Source organism: Euprymna scolopes, chromosome 36, assembly GCF_053919585.1.
Source record: "Euprymna scolopes isolate OS-2025 chromosome 36, ASM5391958v1, whole genome shotgun sequence".
NCBI classification, from domain to species: Eukaryota; Metazoa; Mollusca; class Cephalopoda; order Sepiida; family Sepiolidae; genus Euprymna; species Euprymna scolopes.
The window spans coordinates 92,049,999-92,072,498 of record NC_136517.1 but is presented as its reverse complement, the minus strand read 5'-3'; the positions used below and the strand labels follow the sequence as shown (position 1 = coordinate 92,072,498).

The following is a 22,500-nucleotide window of genomic DNA, read 5'->3' as shown; positions in this document are numbered from 1 at the left end:
CTCTTTTAAAAGTGGGTTGTTTATTTTCTTATACTTCCAAAATACACTTTTAAAGTTGTTTTAAAAGTAATAAAAATATTTTTTTTAATTTTTTAAAAAACAGTAATGAATTTTACGAACTCAATATTTTTCCGTTTTTAAACTTTAAAAATCTATCACAATTTTTCTATTGATTCTATTTTTACGATATTTTCAGGGCCAATGTGAAATTTTATGCTCTTTCCAATAAACTGAATATAATATTTTAGAAAAACGTCTTCTTTTTTTAATTCACGCCCCCACCCCATTTTCAAGTGTCTATTAAAAAGTAAATAATTAATTTACTCACCAAAGTTTTATATATCACAAATTGAAGAGAAAAGGTCAATAAATAATATATTCAAAATTAAAACATAAAAGTAGTGTTTTTTAGAAATTTACCTGCAAAGTTCGAAGTTTAAAACCTTTTTTTTAAACCACGTTGTTTTTTTTTCTTTTTTTTTTTAATGAAACCTTGGTCCTTGCTCCTTTAATTGAAAATAAAATTAGGGCTTGAATTCCATTTTTCGAGGAGTTATAAGCTTAGAAAGACGGGGTTGAATTATTCACTATTTTTCACGAAATTTCTGACACACCTAGAACTGCACGCCTGTGGAACTCTTTCCGTTTGCCGTTTGTTTGATAACTTGGAGGAAAGGGAAAATTAAATATTTAGTTGATCTTGCAATCACGTAGCGATAAACTAACATCCAAACCTTGATGAACAAAATTGAACTTCTGCATGTCAGTATAGTCGGGGAAGCATGTACCCGAAAGGGAATACCAAAGTCTAGCCGTTCTGGGAAAGAAACTGTAATCAATAGAAGGCTTTCTTACATTTCGCGATCTATATTGTGTAGTGGTGGGATTTTGCGGCTTGCCGGTTTGTTGGGGTGTTTACGTCGAGAGGTGCAAGGCTTGTAGTTCGTCGGGGCATATAGCATTAAAATACTTGTAAATCAGGCAGAGAGATGCAACATTTCGTCGATGAGAAAGAGGCTGAAGCATAGCTGATAGTTCGGGACCTATTGGATTGTTGACTCGCTTTTGAAACTTGTCTAAGAGTGAGAAATTAATAGCAGACGCACCAACCCAAACGTGACAATAATACTCCATACATGGGCGAATGGTGGCCTTATAGAGGCATAGCATACTTTCCGCACGGAAGAGAGAGAGAGAAAACTCACCTTCCTCACAGCAGCCGCGCCAATGCCCTCAACATATCTGTTCCAACTCATGTTTCCTGTAAACGTTAAGCCATAAACATGATAAATTTTTGTGAATCAAACAGACACCAAACAATATAATTATTAAATACCGACGTCAACTAATTGTATTCCTAGAATCCATCGACCTGAAAAATTCATAACTTTATCCTCTAGTATTATTTTGGCCTTGATGAACGAAAACTCCTTAGTACTACGTTTTATTTTACAAGAAAATCATCTTTTATCAAGACCTGAAAGCCATTTAAGGATATTGGTTAATGAATGTAATATGGTAGTGTCGTAATCGTTAATAACTTAGATTGGGTAGAATTTTGATTACTTAAGGGAACGGTTCAACAAGAACTTGTTTTACATTGGACTTGAAGACTATCGCATTGTAATCGGTCGTGAAGCAGCTCAGTGGAACTGTGTTACACGCGCGGGCAGTTCTAAAAAAGAAGCTTTGTTCATGGAATCTGCGTTTAGATGTAGACACTGATACATTGTTGGGGACATTATTGATAGTGGTTGTAAGTAGTCGAGTTTGACCACAGATGAAGTTCAGTCGAGCACCTGTCATGAAAATATCGAGAGAACAGAGACAGACTTGCAACGTCTCTTCTGGGGGAAAGAGGTTGCAGGGAAGAGAAAATGTCATCACTTACTAAATTTCGAAACCGGTTATGACCATTATCAAGGTAGGATAAGACGCGGCTAGCTACTCTGCCAGGATATGGCAACAGTACTCCATATGATTGTATCGGCAGTGAGATACCGACTGGAGCGGTAGAATGTTCCAACCATTTTTCCAACGATATTGACAACTGATTTCATATGCGTGTTCCATTACAAATCAGAAGCGTAGGTCAGTTACAGAGATTAGTCAAGACACGGTACTTCCCCAAGACGAGAGCCATTCATTTCAATTAGGGCCAGATGGGGCATAGCTTATAGATGCGTACATATATGTCGCATGGCGGTATTATATTTCGTTCCAGTGTTAAAAGTATTTGGTAAATTCTAAGTGCATTCATGCAAGATATCCTATAAAAAATGGTAAGCAGACCCTTCGTTGGTTACTCTTTGGACAGACCCGAATCTGTTTTTATCAATGGTTTTGTTGCATGTTTATATTAATACCTGAAAGTCGATCTATGGGGTGTGGTTCGCATGTTTTGTCAGGCCCGACTGATTTATCCCTTTGCACGAAGCGAGAACTGCCATCTCTCCTTAAAAACTAAACAAACAACAATAAAAAAAATAACCAAAGATATCTACTTTATTGGTAGCGTCTGCGAGAGGTTCAGGGAAAGAGGGTAAAAAAAGAGATTTTTTTTTTATTTGTCGACGTGAAGAATACACCTGATGTCCCACAGGATGCTAATGAAATTTGCCAAAGGATTTAATTTCTAAGTGATTCTCTAGACGGTTGGAATTCTTCCTCTAGCCTCACAGACTGTATAGAATTTAGAACCATAAGAAGTAACTCTTTAATCTCAATTTGAAATAATCAAAGACATATTGGAACTATATCTATCTATATATCTATAAAAGTGAACGTGTCTGTCTGTCTGTGTACATTTCCCTACGCAATAACTCTGTCAATTTTTAGTCTATAGACTCGAAATTTGAAATACCTGGTACTGAGATTTGGGAAAATCGATGTGACGGGTGGCAGCCAGAAATTTGGCTGTTAATGGGTCAAATTTCAACGATTTGACCTTTAAGAACTCTACCAAACTCCTCCGACAATTTTGGGTCTAGACACTTGAAATTTTAGATATAGGTTCCTTGAACCTGGATCTAACTTAATAAAGTGATTTGAGCCCGAAACTATAAATTTTAAGGGGTCATAATAGGAGTCAAATAAAAAAAATGTACTCTTTTTTTTTTCTTTTTGCTCAGCATACACCTCCAAACACCCGGGCAACGCCGGGCTGAAATGCTAGTATATATATATATATGATGAAAGTAATGGAAATAGTATTCCGACAAAATAGAGAAAATAAAAAGGAACAAACCGTATTATGTGTTCATCAACGTTTCGTCTTTATTTCATCCAGAGGAAGTCTCGAAATAAAGACGAAACGTTGATGAACACATAATACGGTTTGTTCCTTTTTATTTTCTCTCTCTCTCTCTCTCTCTCTCTCTCTCTCTCTATATATATATATATATATATATATATATATATAGTTCCAATCTGTCTTTGACAGTCTGTGAGGCTGTATATTAAGTAAGATGATTGATAATTTTTAATTAAAATTAAAAATCGGTTTCATAAGGAAGAACAAACAAAATCAATAAATTGTACGATCGTTTCGGATACCATGTTTTTATTGTGATAGACATTGAGTCTTGGACAATAATTTTATCATATAGTTTTTTGAAACTAAGTCTCACCAGCAAAAATATTGGGTGTTTTTTTTTTCTAAAGACACCAAAAATAAACCTAGCATTTTTTTTTAAGTGAGGCAGATGTATCTTTTTATGGGTTGCCTTCTAAAAGTCGTATGTATCATCATCAATGCATTCATTTGGAAACTACATTTATCATCCAAATGAATGCATTGACGATGATACGTACGACTTTTAGAAGGCGAACCATTAAAAGAAGGCGAAATTTTATTATATAATCTAATTGTTTTTAACTGTATATAACGGACTGTTTTCCTCCTCACTTAATGTCTGTTTACAGCCATTGACTCATCTAGTATTCGCGCGCGCGTGTGTGTGTGCGTGTGTGTGTATTATATATAACTCACGTAACATGACGACATACCTGTTTCTGCTGCTCACTTCTGGCGGATTCGGCAACGTCTTGAGGAGTTGAGTTTTGTTTAAAAAAAAACGCGTCCAGACAGACACACACAAGACGATGTATATATATATATATATATATATATATATATATATATATATATATATTATTTAATCGCTCCAAGTACTGAAGTGAATCTTGGGTTGTGGTTTCTCTGCATCCATTTGGAAAACGTCGCTCCCTTATAGGAAGACCTGTTCAACCCATCTTGTTTCATCAGCGTTGCAATACCAACTCCAACTATGCTTTAGTAAACTGGAACACGTGAAACTTGACACGTCACGTCCGATCCCCAATCAGATAATTCTGGTGCAAACTGATCGGTCACCCAGGTTTGATGCATGTCACAACATTACCCTTTGACCCTTCTGCATCTGCACACTTGCTCACCTTATTGTTTCTCACGATATGTTGTACACTTCGCTAGATAGATATACAATTAGATAGATAGATAGATAGATAAAAGATGATTAAATGTTTCTACCCGGCGTTGCACGGCGTTTACCTAACAATATGGCTAAATTAAAAAAAGTTGTATTTATATTCGTTATTTACAAATACTCATAATTTTTTAAAGCAGATATTTTAAAATATTACTGAACTATTTTGGGCGAAATTTTTTTTCCGCTTTCACTAATTAATAGGTCTAATTCGAAAAAAATTATTTTGAAGAAAAAAAAAAGTCTTTTTACGTCTTCGGCATTTCTTATTTGCCAGCATCTTAAATGGTGGCACCTTGGGACGATTATTAAATCAAAACGAATGAACTGTTTACGCTTTAAAACTGACGGCAACTAATTAAAAGCACGCAAACAATTAAAGCACAAGTAAACAAAGAAGCAAAAAATCTGTTTTGAGGAAAATAAGTAAAAACTTCAACTGTTTTAGCTGAACTTTACCTTCTAATTGCCGTTTAGTAGGTTCTTTGATATGACAGGGGCGCGTTCGAAATGTTGTATATGGAAGGGCGACAGATTCCGGTTTTTAGAGAAACAAAGTAAATAGGTTCGAAAATGATATTTATTCAAGTAAAAGCCTAGAATCGAACCCAGTATCCAGAAAGTGAAAAGAATATACAGGGTGTTTCAAAAGTCTTGGGAACATAACGATTTTTAATAACTTGTAATGTTCCCAAGATTTTTGAAACACCCTGTATATTGCAATTCAAATGTAATCCTAAGAATGTGGAACAATGTCCATTATGTTAGAACTGTGGAACTCTCTTCCGTTTTACTGCTTTCCAGCCGACTACAATATGGCCGTCTTCAAGTCCAATGTAAACAAGTTCTTGATGAGCCGTTCCCCTTAATCAAATTTACCTAATTTATACTTCAAACGATTACTGTGATATTGTCCTTTTGGTCACTGTACACTCTTTAACCCTTATACTCGATTAGCTTCTGGGCCTTGATAAGTAATGACTCCTTTGTAAAAACATATAAAATAACAATACAACTAGAGGTCAGAGTTATGACAATGAAAATCAAATTAAGGAATGTCTTTGTGTTGCCAAACGTGTTGGAGACATGTGTATGTAAATCCATGTGAGAAAACATTCACGTGGTTGAGCACGTTTCTGACGTCACAAAGAAAGATAGATCACAATCTGTTCAGAACTTAGGAGTCAGAGTTAAACAAAGAGAGAAGTCCGAGGGGAGTTGAGTTTACAGTTAAAGTTGGAAGAGTGAGTTAGCTCAACCCCTTTTGGAAGCGGATCAGAAAGGGAATTATGACAATGTAATTCTGCAAGGCGATCGAATCCCTGATCCTCTCATCCAGCTGAAAGAATAAATATCATCATGTCATTTGTAAATCTTCATTTTTCATCATTTCAACCGAAAAGGTAATGTGTTTTTGTGAATTGTCTTGTAAATGAACTTTGTGTAACCCTTCTTTAATAGCCTGTCCCCATTATCTACACTTATTATTTTTTATTACACAGAGGTCACCACTTATCAAGGCCCAAAGGCCACTCGATGATAAGGGTTTATGGGTATACATTAGTCATTGTGATTTTAGCGTAACAAAAATAGTGGGAAGGTTGTAATTTGGATTACTTAGGGAGACGGTTCAATAAGAACTTGTTTACATTGGACTTGAAGACAATCAGATTGTAGTCAGCTGGAAAGCAGGCAAACAGAATAGAGTTCCACAGGCGAGCAGTTCTACGAAAGAAGCCCTGCTCATGGAATCTACGTTTGGGCGTAGACACAGATAAAGAGTATGGGAAATTGTTGATAGTGGTTCTAGCTAGACGAGTGTTTTTCGTGAAAGTCTGGCGAGGGGGGGACCATAGATTGAAGTTCAGATGAGCACCTGCCATGAAAATAACAATAAAGCAAGGGCAGGCTCGCTACGTCTCTTCTGTGGGAAAGAGGTTGCAAGGAAGAGAAAAGGGCATCCCCGACTAAGCTACGAAGTCTATTTTGAACTCTGTCAAGACAGGATAAGCTGCTTCTTGTAGCACCTGCCCAGATATGGCAACAGTACTCCATCGTTGGCCGAATCTTGCTTTTATATAGGTAGAGAATGGCATCACGAGTGAGATATCTACTGGAGAGGTAAAAGGATCCCACCATTTTCTCAGCGACCTTTGCAATGGATTTGATATATGTGTTTCCTTTCAGATCGGGAGTAAAGGTCAAGCCCAGAAGCTTGTCAAAACATGGAGTCTCCCCAAGATGAGAGCCATTCATATCGCTTGATGGCAGCTGGGCAACAGAGCGTTGATGATATGAAGATAGATGGATTAAAAGTAACCAGCCACTTTTTCCCCATTGTATCAAGTGCTCAAGATCAGAGGAGAGAGAGAAAGTCAGAGAGAACTTGGTTGTTTACGGTCTTCACGAAATATTACCGTATGCTCCTAATGTAACTATCACTAGACGTCACATCCCTATTATATTACCTAGCATCTTCTTTCGTCTTCTCAGTTTGTGCAAACAAAGTTCGAGTTGGTTTTCGGACGCTGAAGGAATAAGATGAGCTAAACAGATCTCTTCATTAGGGGGCGACGGTTTTCAGAGATCCACAAGCCAAGATTCACTCCAGTTCTGCTGTAACGAAATGTGTGGGCGTGAATAAATGATATATATAAAAACATACATCGTCTTGTGTCTGTCTTGAAGCGTTTTCTTTAAAGAAAACTCAACTAATTTTATTTTTTATTTTTTTTACAAGGTGGTCACCACTTTGAAGGCCCGGAAGTCACTCGAGGATAAGAGTTATTGCGTGTACAGTACGTTAATGTTGAGATTTGATAATGTGTCTTACTTAAGGGGGCGGTTCATCAGGAATTTGTTTATGTTGGATTTGAAGACATCCAGGTTGTAGTCAGGTGGCAAACAGGCAGACGGAAGAGAGTTCCACAGGCGTGCATTTCTAAGAAAGAAGCTTTGTTCATGGAATCTACGTTTTGGTTTTGGCACAGATAAAGGGTGGGGAAAAATTTTGGCAGTGGTTTCAACTAGACGGGTGTTTTTCGTGAAAGATTGGCTATGGGAGACCAGGGATTGGAGCTCAGACGAGCACTTGCTATGAAAGTAACGATAAAACAAAGACAGGTTCGCAACGTCTCTCCTGTGGGAGAGAGGTTGCAGGGAAGAGAAAAGGGCATCCCCCACTAAACCACGAAGTCTATTTTGTACTCCGTCAAGGCAGGATAGGCTGTTTTTAGCAGCTCCTGCCTATATGTGGTAGCAGTATTCCATCCTTGGGCGAACTTGCCTTTTATACAGATAGAGAATTGCATCGGCAGTGAGATATCTTCTGGAGCATAGAAGGATCCTACCATTTTTCCAGCGACCTTGGCAACTGACTTGATGAACGTGTTCCATTTCAGGTCAGGAGTAAAGGTGAAGCCCAGAAGCTTATCAAAACATGGAGCTTCCCCTAGACGAGAGCCATCCATTTCAATTGATGCCAGATGGGGATCACAGCGTTGATGATGTAAAGATAGGAGCTTGGTTTTACATTTTCATTTAGAAAGCCATTCTTAATATGGGGGACGGGAGGGTATTTTGTTAACTATTCTGTACTTTCATCTGACAATTTAATAAATAAAAACTGACTTTTTCAGAAAACGGAACGTGCTGACACAATAATTATCCTCGAGAATTGATCCATCTTCTTAAAATGACTTTATTTTTCTTAAAATTATGATAGCGTTCGTGGGAAGAGTTTGTAAATGTTGTAAAGTACGTTTAAGTGTTTTATGTATGTATGTATGGGCACACCTGTTTACATTCCCCAGTAGGCGCGCATCAGGCGACAAGCAATTAACTTGCCCCACCAGAAAGCCCGGTGGCAAGGTCTGGGAGTGTTGGCCTCCTAGGAAGTACCCAAGTGGTGTAACTCAGTCCGACAGGTTCTGGGCCTCACCTGTCGGGCTGAGTGAAAAGAACAGATCATTGGCGAGTACTACTACCCTGTCCCCCTGCAGCCGAAGTCGCTAGGAGACACATCCCATCACAGAGTATAATGGGGTAGAGATTTAATTGCTGCCCACCACAGCAAAATGTGACACAAGGCCGGAAGGTGGGGATCCAGCAGGCTTCCCTAAAGGAGGTGTACTCCTGCAATTGTAAAAAATTGCCTGAGTAACTCCGTCGGCATTCCCCGGTCGGGGCACCTCAGGCAGTAAGCGATAAACGTACCCCACCGAAAAGCCCAGTGGAAAGGCCTGGGAAGGTGGACCTCCTAGGTATTATCCAGGCGGTGTACCTCAGTCCAACAGGTGCTGGGCCGGTTCCCGGCCCCTCACCTGTTGGGCTGAGTGTCAAGTGACGAATCCTTGACGTGTACTACCCTGTTTCCCTGCAGCCGAGGCCGCTAGGAGACACATCCCATCATAAAAGATTTATAATGGGGTAGTTATTTAAATGCCGCCAACCTCAGCATTATTTGGCACAAGGCCTGGAAAGTGGGGATCCAGCAGGCTCCCCTAAAGGAGGGGCACTCCTGCAATTTTAAAAATTGCCTCAGTAACCCCGTCGGCATTCCCCGGTCGGGGCGCCTCAGGCAGCAAGCAATAAACTTGCCCCACTGGAAAGCCCGGTGGCAAGGCCTGGGAGGGTGGACCTCCTAGGTGTTACCCAGGCGGTGTACCTCAGTCCAACAGGTGCTGGGCCGGTTCCCGGCCCCTCACCTGTTGGGCTGAGTGTTAAGTGACGAATCCTTGACTTGTACTACCCTGTCTCCCTGCAGCCGAAGCCGCTAGGAGACACATCCCATCAAAACAGTGTTTTAATGGGGTATGATCCCGCACAGTCTGGCGATTCTATTTATAAATGATGCTGCTAGGAACTGAGGAATCAAATTAATTCACGTTCTGCTACCAACCAATCAGAAACCAGAATTGCTCCATAAATAGTAAACCTTTCTGTAGCAATTTCGCATATGTTTGCTTCGTGTCAACACGGGAAGAATATTTTGCTGTGTGGATTCCAAATCGAGAACTATCTACTGCGAACCAGTCACCTCCGAGGACTTGTGTAAAACAACGAACCATTGAAAACTGTTCTGAAACTAAGCTTGGCTTACAATTCTAGAGTTTTGCTCGAGATTGCAAATGATACATAGACATAAAAAAATTCCTCTATCCTAAGAATGACAGATATGTTAATAATCAACATTTTCCTCATTGTTTTATACGGCCCAGAGCAACACCAGGTAGCCCTGCTAGTATATGTATATGTGTGTGTGTGTGTGTTTAGCAGGCTTCAAAGTCAGTTTAAGTGTTCTATCGCAGATTCTAAAACGTCTAATAGGAATGATTTAATTTGCAAACTATGCATGACATTCTCCGATTTCAGCGATCAAGTCATGCAGAACGTTCGATAAAAATCCGATTGATCAAAAGAGATCGATTAATCGACGCCTTTTGAACGTTTAATAAGTTTCGAATGGTTACAATTCTTGTTGGATCATCGATCCGTTATTAGTTTGTTTTGAATGAGACGATTTCAAGTATACGCACAGTTTTTTTTTTTTTTCATAACTGCAGAAAACTGCGCCATTAAGTAAACGTTATTAAGGAAAACGCTTACATAAGAATTTGCATAAAATTATTAGAATCATTTGTTCAATAACTCACAGAAAATTAGACCAAGAATACTACACTCAGAGTAAGAAAAGTCATGAAACGAAAATTAGAAACGCCGACATCAAAGAAGTCTGGACTTTGAAATCATCTCACCAGAAAACCGAAAAAAAAAATAACAGGGAATTAATCAAAATGGATGTTTAAAAGAATATGCAAATTAGGAAATGAATGCAATTCCACGACCCATATAAAAAAGAGGTTTTAATATGAAAACCCAAATATAAAGGTGTGCATGTGTGTGTGTATGTATATATATATAGAGAGAGAGACAGAAAGAGATACGTATATATATATATATATATATATATATATATATATATATATATATATATATATATATATATATAGGGTGACCCCTAACTCTTATTAGGCCCCGTTTCTTAGTAGTTTGACGAATTAAATGAAACTTTGGTCATAACTAGTTTATTATATTCAAAACATCACATCAAACACTAGGGTCTTTGGCTTTTTTTTTTCTCCGTTGACTGTAAAATGCTTAGAAAAACAATTGAATGTCCTCCATTTTTTGGGGGTCACCCTGTATATATATATATATATATCGACCTGTGTGAAAAGGACGAAACTTGTTACAAATAAACGAACGCAAATCGTACTAACGAGTATCACACCTGGATTTATGTGTTGTTCATTAGTTCTAATTGACAAATCCATCGGATTATTTATTTATCTACATCATTTATTTATCTACATCATTAATTTATTGTATATGTAATATAAGGGCACTTCTCCCAATCTCCCTCATTATTTTAGGTGTTTGCATTGAATTTTCTTACCCCCCCCCCCCTCTACCCACACACACATGTATATTTACGTTGACATACCGGTTTCCGTCGGATCACTGAATTAAGCAACGTTTTGCCTGGTCATTAATAAAATAGGGGACCAATTTGGAAATTCCAGGTGTTGCAAGAACCTAAAGTCGTCAACTTCTATAACGCACACACACACACACACACACACACACACACACACATATATATATATATAGAGAGAGAGAGAGAGAGAATACAACTTTGTTATATATGGGGGATGGAATTGCATTCATCTGCAAAAGATCTAGCTAATTTGCATATTCTTTTAAACGATCATTTCAATTAATTCCCTGTTATTGTTTTTGGTTTTCAAAGTCCAGATTTTTCTGATGTCGGAGTTTCTTATTTTCGTTTCATGACTTCTTACTCTTAGTGTTGTATTCTTGGTATAATTTTCTGTGAGTTATTGAACAAATGATTCTAATAATTTTATGCAAATTCTCATGTAAGCGTTTTCCTAATAACGTTTGCTGAAACCTGCATTTGCTACTGGCCTCTCATTCTTAGAAAAGGTTCAAAAGCGAGTCGCCAACCTAAAATGTCTAGCATTGTCAGCTAGGCTTCAACCCCTGTCCCATCGACGAAATATTGAATCCCTCTACTTTACAAGTATTTTAATGGAAGGCATGCCAAAAAGCCAAAAGCCTTTTAAAATAACCCCCGAGAAGCAGCAAAATCCCACCCCATACACACACACACACATATATATATATATATATACACTAACAGGGCAACCCGACGTTGCCAGAAGCCATAAAAGTAAATAAAACTGGACAAAGCGGGAGAGGGCAGAGCGGTAGCTCTAGATATATCCAAGGCTTTTGACAGGGTATGGCATGAGGGTCTCCTCAGGAAGATTAGATCATACGGTATCACTGGTAGAATACTTAACATAATTAAATCCTTCTTAGATAAGAGAAAAATCCAGGTTGTCCTCGACGGTCGTACATCTAAATAATATGATATAAATGCGGGAGTGTCCCAGGGATCTATCCTTGGACCTCTGCTGTTCTTGATATTCATAAATGACCTCCCCGACAAAATTGCCTCTGAGATGGGTATATATGCTGATGACACCACACACTATAGCAGGCACGACAGGAAAACAAATGAACATATATCTAAAGTAATGGCAGGAACACTAGAGGATGACCTCCAATCAGTAGTGGAATGGTGACAAAAATGGATGGTCACGTTCAATGCCGCCAAGACAAAACTGGTTTCATTCAATAACTACAAGAAACCTTCTCTACCACCTATAGCAATGGCCAACGACTCTTTATCTGAGAGTACGTCTCTCAAGCTCCTTGGCCTAACGTTCACAGGAAACATGAGCTGGAACAATTACATCGAGAGCATTGCCAGGGCCGCTGCGAGGAAGGTGGGCTCTCTCTACCGTGCTAGAAAACTTCTAACACCCGAAAGTATCCTGTACCTCTACAAGGCCACTATTCGCCCATGTATGGAGTATTGCTGTCATATTTGGGCTGGTGCATCGGCTACTAGTCTCTCGCTCCTTGACAAGGTTCAAAAGAGAGTCGCAAATCTGATAGGCCCTAAACTGGCATCTAAGCTTCAGCCTCTGTCCCATCGTCGAAACGTTGCATCCCTCTGCCTGTTCTACAGGTATTATAATGGTGAATGCTCTGATGAACTGCAAGCACTTGTGCCCCCACGACGTAAACACCCTCGACAGACCCGACAAGCTGCAAAATGCCACCCCCACACTGTAGAGACCCCTAAATGTAAAAGATCTTTCTACTCCGGTAGTTTCTTCACCAGAACTGCTAGACTTTGGAATTCCATTCCAGGTCACTGCTTCCCCAACTGTACTGACATGCATAAGTTCAAGTGCAACGTGAACCAACATCTTGCTGCCCAAATCCCTACATAGTACCCCAGTAGTTGTTTCCCCTGATAGTAGCTCCCTACACCAAAGTGGCAATGTGCCTTGTTTGGGGTGAAAATGTAATAAAAAAAAAATAAAAATAAAATAAAGTATATATTTTTTCTCATGATAGTAAGTTGAATTTATCATAGATCATATTTAAACAACATCCCCCCTTGCAGTTGTGCCTCCCAATAGGTGTGAATTTTAATCAAACAAATATAAAATAGAATTTTACCCTGGCTTTATTTAAGATCACATTTATATAGGGACGGATCCTGATGAATTAATAACGTTATTATTTGTGTGTGTGCGTGTGTGTGCGTGTGTGTGTTCATACATTACAGATTACGCAGGGCGTTGGCCACAGGCGGGGATATTTCGTATACTTTAAAAATTGACTAACGGCTAGCTCTAAAAATCGTAACTTACTCTATAAATAAAAATAGATTTTTTAAAGTAAAAAAAAATAAAAAAATGTGTGTGTGTGGGGGGGAAGAGAGTTCAAGTTCAAAGGTTAAAACTAAATGTAATACATAAATAAAATATTCCAACCCGACACAATTAAATTATGTAGGAAAGAAAAAAAAAAGATAACAAAAATAAATGAATTGGTAATAAAAATATAGATAGTTAAGAAGAAGAAGAAGAAGAAATGTTATCGTATTCTCAAACGTCTTTTTAGATAAATTTTGAATCGGAATGTCTCCGATAATATCGAAAATTGATAATCGAAAAAAAATCCTATTAAAGAAGAAATAGTCCAATTTTTAGCAATGTTCACACCTTTATACAGCCTAACATCAAAAATGCATTCGAGAAGCTTCATCACCGTACAAGCAGAGAGGCCCAGCGTATAAAATTATGAGTACGTCCTTTGATTAAACAGGTGCGAGTTCGGAATGAAGTTTCTGTTTAAAGCGCAACTGAACCATGATACTTGACTTTTGTATTTTAAACTTTAATTTAAGCTATTATGCAAAGATAATGTTATAAAAATAAACAGATTCTCTACAGTGCAATGTAAGCTACAATAGATTGTTGACTAATTTACAGCAGCGAAGCATGTGATGCTTTCTTCCGATGTACCGAGGTGGGTTCCCGACTAGAGCAAGCGATGAAGCGATTTGATTGAAAAAAAACAAATAGGCAATTTCATTGGCTTCGATTACAATAAAAAATATTGGAAGTTTGAAACATTCGTTGGTTTTCATTCGATCTCTGGCAACGTCGGGTATTCCTGCTAGTATTAAATATTTTTATCAGTAATCACCTCCTCCTCCTCCTCCTCCTCCTCCTCCTCCTCCTCCTTCTCCTCCTCCTTTCTCTATTTTCTATCTTTCTAATTAGTAGTTCGTTCAGACGCAGCCGTGCATTTAATTTGAGACGATCTGTTTCTATTCGTACTAGCCGGCGACTCGTCCCTGACAATCAGTTCAACAACGATTTTGTCAATGTAATTTCCTATCTAATCTGATGCGTGTTTTTCTAATGCTATTTCCTTTTTTTTTTAAATTGCATTTCACGCCAAACAAGGCACAGTGCCATTTTTGATGTAGAAGTACATAATTTGCAGGAATACTATGAAGGGAGTTGAGCAGCAAGGTGTATGTTTACATCACACTTAAACTTCTGCATGTCAGTACAGACAGGAAAACAGGAACCGGTAGGGAATTCCAAAGTCTATCAGTCGTAGGAAAGGAACTATTAAAGTTGAAGGCTTTCTTACATCTACGGATTTCTACTGTGTAGAGGTGGAATTTTGCTGCTTGTTGGGGGTATTTACGTCGGGATGGTACAAGAGCTTGCGGTTCGAGCACCGTCCATTAAAATACTTGTAAAACAAACAGAAGGATTTAACATTTCCTCGATGGGACAGGGGTTGAAGCCTAGCTGACAGTGCATGACCTATTAGGTTGGCGACTCGTTTTTAACCCTTTCTAAAAGTGAGAGGCCAGTAGCAAATGAACCAGCCCAAATGTGGCTATAGAAGGTTTTCTGTTATCTTGGCATCGGGGATATTTACGTCGAATGAGCAGAAGGGCGCACCTTCCATTAAAATACTTGTAAAACAGGCAGAGGGATGCAATATCTCGTCGATAGGACAGAGTTTGAGGCCTTGCCGACAGTGTGGGACCTATAAGGTTTGCGACTCTCTTTTGAAGCCTGTCTAAGAGTGAAATAGACTAGCAGATGTACCAGATAAAATGTGGCCATCAGATAATTATGAACTGGGAACTTGTACGGTTTAATCAAGACATTATAAAATGAAAATATCGAAAAAAGTTTATATTGTACGTATCCGTTATGGAATGAAGTTCTCCGAAAAAAAATTCGCTTAATTTCATCAAGTAGTTTTTTTTTTTTTTTTTTTTTTTTTTTTTTTTTTTTACAGCGAAAAAACAATTTGTTAGGATATTGAGCAAAAGGTTCGATTTTTACGAAGAAAAACTACTATTAAAGATTTGGAGGGAGTGTCGGCGCTTTAAATTGAGTTATCTCCCCGTGGCTTATTCTAAAAATCCAAACAAAAATTTTTAAAAAATTCAAAGATGTTTACCGTGCTGGCATAAAAAAGTGTTTTTTTTCTGCTGTAAAAAAAAAAAAAAAAAAGAAAGAAACTACTCGTTCAAATTAATTAAAATTTGTTTTCGAGGATCTTCAGTTCAAAACGGATACGTAAATATAACCTTTTTTTTCTCTCGATGTTTTCATTTTTTTTAATGCCTTTATTAAACCGTATAAGTACCAAGAAAAGAAAAGAACACGAGTCATTTCTGATAACTTTAAGAAAAAAAAAAAACACCAACTTGACTTTGTTTCTGCTTTTTAAAAAGTTTATTGTAGTGTTTAACAACGTTGTCTTTTATGATTTCTTTTTTTTATAAAACATCGTTTAAATGATAACTAAATAAAAAAAAATAATGTCGAACTAACGTAGGGGCAATAAGCGCACATAGACACACGAGAAGTGTTAATACATTTATATTAATATCTAGATTACCAACATGTTTTATTAATTATCCCCTCTTGTTTGCCCTGCATGTGTCCGCTGACGAATAGCCGGACCTATCATATGACGTCACATGCACAACAGCTGCCTTGGCTTAGACGGTACGCACTCAGCACACCAAGCCCTTTTACCCCCCGACGGCGTTGTGTCGTCAGGTTCCCTAAGATAACAAATATATCCCGGTGGTAGTAGGTACGCTAGGTGTGGTATCAACACGTTTGGAAGGACATTTGAAAAAAAAAAAAAAAAAATTAATCCCTTTCTTCTATTGTTGGTACCACTAATATCCGTAGGAAAATCTTTGATCTTTGAAACTCATGATTTGGAACCAGGATTGTAGTAGAGTCCTCTGGGAATAAATCCCGTCTATTTGCAGAAAGATGTTATCAAACGAAATCAGAGTAGTAGTAGTAGTAGTAGTAGTAGTAGTAGTAGTAATTATTATTATTATTATTATTATTATTATTATTATGAAAATTATTATAACTATAATTATAACTAGCGTTACCTGTGGAAATTCCACAGGGGACTCATTCATATGTAATATATTGATGTTGGCATTCTGTAGATGTTCAGTGTAAATGGAGACGCACTAATATTATTGTAGCTCTTTTGTTAAAACTACAAAAGTATTTATCTAAGCTAGCATGAACACCCGGCAAAGCCCGGTCTTAAAGTACACTTAAATATATTTTCATTCTTGCAGATTTCATAAATATTATTATAGAGTTAATGTTCTATCGATTTTTATATATTATAAAGTTGCGATTTAAAAAAAGAATATATATATATGGATGTTTTTATTTGTTTTTTGTTTTTTTGTTAGCGATACTGTTTGAACGAATTCAATTATTTAAAAAACACATATAAATTATTATATTTTTGTTATAGAGTTGGAGTTTCGTATTTCTAACTTTGCCATTTTTTTTTTTTTCTTATTCCGTTCCAATCAAAAGCGTTTTCATTTCCTCTTTCCCACTTCTGGTATTTTATTCTTTTCGGATTCCCTTTTCCTGCAAATAATGGTTCTGACACATCCGATTTCCATTCATCGCCCCCCCCCCCAAAAAAACAACACAAAAATAATATGACACGCACACCTACACACGTACAAACAATTTATTTCATTTACGCAAAAAAAAAAAACACAAAAAAAAAACAAAAAAAAACATGGTAAACTTTTTGCAAAAATACAAATCACATAAAAAAAATAATAGTTCGTATCATACAAGTCATATTTAAAATAAATTAAATTTCATTGATGAAAAAAACAGAAATTTGAATTTTTCTGCTCTTAAGCTGTTTTGAAACCCCGGTGCAAATATGCTTTTTTAATCAATAAAAAACAAAAAAAAAAATGAAGGCTTCTTTGACTAAAGCCATATTTGTTCAATTCTATTCCTTAGACTGTCGCAGTAAAGAGCAATTTCGTAGCTAGGAATCATTTCGCAGTTCCCATATTCTTCAGGTTTCGGTCGCATATCTTAGACATAGCAAACTCAAAATGTACTCCATTTTTTCTGTCTAGTTCATTAGTTGACGAAGTATTTTTCTCTCTGGCGTCTAAAATCAACAGAAATTAGACCAGTCCTGTAATACCCTGGTCTCTGTTCATTGCCATAAATACTATTTTCACCCTTCACGTATTCACCTTTTCTCTTTGAGTTAGTCTATTGCTAATCGCCTGACGTGCCACTGCCAGAAAATGTCGACGGGGCTGCACAGGCATCTTTTGCAGTTCTGCTCTTCGAGAGCATTCACTTTTTTGTCCTACTTTCTAACCTTAGTATCATATTTCCCGGGCTTGTAGATTAAAAAAATACCTACAGTACGACTTGAAATAGTTCAAGCCGTACTGTAGGTATTTTATTTGGGATATTTTATTTATATTATTTCGCTCAGCACTCCAAATCAATAGAGATTAAACTATTCCTGTAATGACTTGTTCACTGTAGATTGTGGTGTAATACTGGTTTTGTTCAGTACTAGAAAGTCCATTTTCCCAGGTTTTATCTTCTCCGTTTGAAAAGGGGTTAGTTTATTGCTAATTGCCTCAGGCACCTCTGCAGGAGAATGATGTGGGGTTGCACAAGCATCTTTTGCAAAGTCAAAGTGGACCTTGTCTGGAGTGCTGACTTTTAGATTCTGCGAGGTGTCATAAATAATTTTCCAGACGTTTTTTTTAACAGACATGAAACTCTAGTTTCTTTCAAAGTAATCTCCTCCGGCTGCAAGGCATTTGTACCATTCCAACAGTTTCTGGAAGACCACATGGAAGTCCTCTTGTGTGAGCATATCAGAGACCCTCGCTACAACCTCTTTCATCTCCTCAATTGTCTCATAATGCATAATGCTTGAGCTTGTGAACTTACCAAAAGTCACAGGGAGCAAGGTCTGGAATATACGGAGGGCGAGGAATTGATCAACTTGACCATCTCCTTACTGTTATGACAACGTTTTTCTTTCTGATCTTCTCTGAGCACTATTCGAAAAAACTTCGCGCAAATCTTCCGCATCTTCAGTTCCTCGCAAAATTTTTGTGTTTACAGTTCCCACACTGACATCAAACTGTGCTCTTATTCTTTCTATAGACACATGACGGTCCTTATCCATGAAATTCTTTATTTGGCCAATCAACTCTGGTGTTATGACTACCTTATTCGCCCACATCTCTCGTGATCTTTCTCAGTTTCTCCTGCCTTCCTTGAATCTCTTATGCCACTCAAAAACTAATGCTCGATTCATGCGAGGTTGTCCAAAAGCAGTCTGAAGCACCCCATGTGTTTCTGTGTCATTTTTTTCCGTTTTAAACAGAATGTTATTGCATACCACTCGTGTAAAGTGTCCTCACGTCCAGACTGCATTTTTGAAATACACAAGCTGTGACCATTAGTCTTTAGTAGGGTGTATTCCAATGGCTGCTTCAGCTGTTATTTTAAACCTGAAATCATAAAAGTTGTTCAGTCATTTCATAAGTCTACAACAATTTTAAATGCCTGTACAAAAAGGTCTGAAAATATATTGGAAGCACCTCGTATTTTCTGACACTGGTGTCACATTTCTCGCAGTAGGAGAGAAATAGATAGCTTAGATATTATAATTCGAAATGTCACAGTTGCCGTGACTGGGTTACTGGTTGAATTAATATATTGAAAATTTTGAAACAAACCTGAGAGCCAATTCATTACTGGAAGCATATTTATTATTGCATGTAGTTTTACCATCTTTATTATTTGAATTGTTTGGATTTCTGTTCTACTCTTGAGTGTTATTTTCACAACGCTTCAGCCGATGTAATCTCCGACCTTCTCCAGGTGTAGTATTTATAAGCAGCGTTTCATACAATCTTGTATGTCATTTTCACAACATTTTGGTTGCTGTAACCTCCGACCTTCTTCGGGTGTATCTTGTCGAACTCGGGAATGTTTCTGCCGAATTCAGGAATTAGGACGGAATTCTGGATGGAATTTAGGACAGAATTTCAGACGGAACCATTTATTGACTTCCAAGATGAGAACAGTAGTCAGATGAATCCAAATAATACGCATAACCAATCCTCATCTAAAAAAATTCAAAAATGTGATCTTGACCACCTGAAAACCTGATAGGCCCTGAACTGGCATCTAAGCTTCAGCCTCTCTCCCATCGACGAAATGTAGCATCCCTCTGCCTGTTCTACAAGTATTTTAGTGGTGAATGCTCTGACGAACTGCAATCACTTGTGCCCCCACGACGTGAGCACCCTCGACAAACCCGACAGGCTTCTAAATCCCACCCCACACAGTAGAGATCCCTAGATGTAAAAGAGCTTTCTACTCCAATAGTTTCTTCCCCAGAACCGCTAGACTTTGGAATTCCATTCCAGGTCCCTGCTTCCCCAACATTACTGACGTGCAGAAGTTCAAGTGTAACATGAACCGACATCTTGCTGCCCAAATCCCTACATAGTGCCCCAGTAGTTGTTGCCCCTGATAGTAGCCCCCTACACCAAAGTGGCAATTTGCCTTGTTTGGGGTGAAAATGTAATTAAAAAAAAAAAAAAGTTTAAAATTCATTCTAAAATTGTCAGTAATGTGTGCCGTTGCCTAGGTGTATCAGAATTATTGTAGGAATTTTTGACACCCCTAACACGAAACTGCGAATAAAATATAAAAATCTCGTAATTTCTCTTTTAAAAGTTTATTTTCTTCATGGATTATACTTCCAAAATAAACTATTAAAATTGCATAAAAAGTAATAGAAATATTTTTTTATTTTTTTAAAAAACAGTAATGAAATTAATTGAATTTTACGAGCTCAGTATTTTTCAATTTTTAAACTTTAAAAATCTATCAAAGTTTTTCTATTGATTTTATTTTTACGACATTTTCAGGGTCGATGTGAAATTTTATGCTCTTTCCAATAAACTGAATATGATATTTTAGACAAACGTCTTTGTTTTAAATTCACGCCCCCACCCCATTTTCAAGTGTCTATTAAAAAGTAAATAATTAATTTACTCACCAAAGTTTTATATATCTCAAATTGAAGATAAAAGATCAATAAATAATATTTTCAAATTTAAAACAAAAAAGTAGTGTTTTTTTAGAAATTTACCTGTAAAGTCCGAAGTTTAAAACCTTTTTTTAAAAAAAAAACACGTTGTTTGTTTTTGTTTTTTGTTTTTTAATAAAATCCTTGCTCCTTTAATTAAAAAAAAAAAATTAGGGCTTGAATTACATTTTTCGAGGAGTTACAAGCTTGGAAAGAAGGGGTGGAATTATTCAATAGTTTTCACGAAATTTCTAAGTTCTATATGAAACTCTTCTTTACGTTAAAGGTTCAATCCTCAGTGCGGGCATTGGTCTTCACTGGAATTTGAGTGGCAATAAGCCTCCTCAATGTACCAGTTCTTTTCACGCTTGTCCAGCAGAGGTCTGGTCAGTGCTCTTACTTTTTGTCTTTCCATCCTCCTTGACCCTTCTCGGCTATTTAGTATCACTCTTTCTTAGGGGGTCGGTTATGGGGGCAATGGGAGGGGATGTGGCGAAGAAAGCGATCTTAGAGATAATCAGCTTAAATATTATCGGTTCTATGTAACGCTTCTTCATGTTTTGTCTATGTAGCTGTTTGTCTGGCCCGGAAGATACTAGAATTAAAAAAAAATAATATTTTAGTTACACTCAATCAGATGTGCCTTATGCAGTAATAAAAATGTAATTGGCATTTTGTTGCACTTTTTAAGATTTTAAATATTTATATATTTTCTTATAAAATACGATTATTATTATTATTATTATTATTATTATTATTATTATTATCATTATTATTATTATTATTATTATTATGATTATTATTATTATTATGATAAGGAGAATAATAAAATGGCTGTTAAAATCAACGATTGATGATCATTGCTTTTAAAAAGATGAGCTGTCCCGACAATTACAAGTGCAGCTTCTGCCGCAGAGAAGTAGAGTGTGTGAGCCACCTGCGTGTGTGTGGGGGACTGGTTTTCCCCAACATCGTGGGGAAACAAATAAATGACTAGTGTGTGAGCTACCTGACATCCAGTTGTAAAGTCTCGTTGAGGGACGGCTACTATACAATTCTATACGACGGAGTATGTAAATATCCCTACTGGACGATCTAGAAAAAGTTGAATAATGAACCCAGCAACAAGTTCTGGGAACATCTATATATATAAAAGTGGCGCGTGCGTTTTTGTATGTCCAAGAAAAGCTTTCTTCGGGGAGAGGGGTTCTCGGGGAGGGGGTACTATTTCTTAGAACTTTTTATATATTCCCTAGATTATAATATCTAGGATTTACGAATGGACATCGTCTCTAGATTTATTTTATAAAATTCACGCTACTCCTTCCTCTCGCATGTTTTTTTCGTGTTTTTCATATAAAAGCAAACTAATCGAAAACAGCTTCCCGGCCTTTCGTGCCGGGACGTCCAGAAAGCGATTAGCTTTGATCAAAGTGAGGAGAAACCCTTCATATCAGACAATTGCTATTCATTTGGGCACTCCCTTTTTGTGTGTGTGTGTGGGGGGGAGCTGGTTTCCCCAACATCGTGAGCAAACAAATAAATAATGAAACAACGGAAAGCTGAACTGGCCTTCAGCCAACGTTCATTTCTGCACCTGCGTATTAAGTTAGCTGGTCAACTTTTTTATTGACATCGCTAAATTTTAACGCTTTACACTTCCTATTGCTTTGTAGTGTAGCGGTAAGATGTCAGCTTTTTTTTCACATTCTTTTCCACCTTTGTGTCACTGCGTCACGGGTTCGAACCTGCCTGACTTCTAACACTTTTTTTTTCTTTTATTTACACCTTCAAAGTCCCGGGCAATGCCGGGTACCCCGCTAGTATTTCAGAAAGAACAGTTGGAAATAAGTTGCACACCATCCATCATAATTATGCAATTCCAACAGCTATGTACCTTGAAAACGGAACTATTACCTGACATTGTTATATAGTACGCAACCAAGTCCGTGTTCCAAAGGATGTTGGATTAAACAGATCTGAGACGGTAAAGATAACAAAATACCAAAGTTTTATGTATGACCTGAAAAGAAATTGGAATCTTAGGAAGATCTGCATAACTCCAGAAATTATAGGCGCAAAC

The 22,500-nt window shown here is 37.3% G+C and overlaps 1 protein-coding gene across 8 annotated transcripts in view; it reads left to right on the top strand.

Annotated features, from left to right (window-relative positions):
- The window catches only part of LOC145260676 (E3 ubiquitin-protein ligase TRIM9-like), a 1,004,508-nt gene that overhangs the window by 322,371 nt on the left and 659,637 nt on the right, over positions 1–22,500 (top strand). The window lies entirely within an intron of this gene.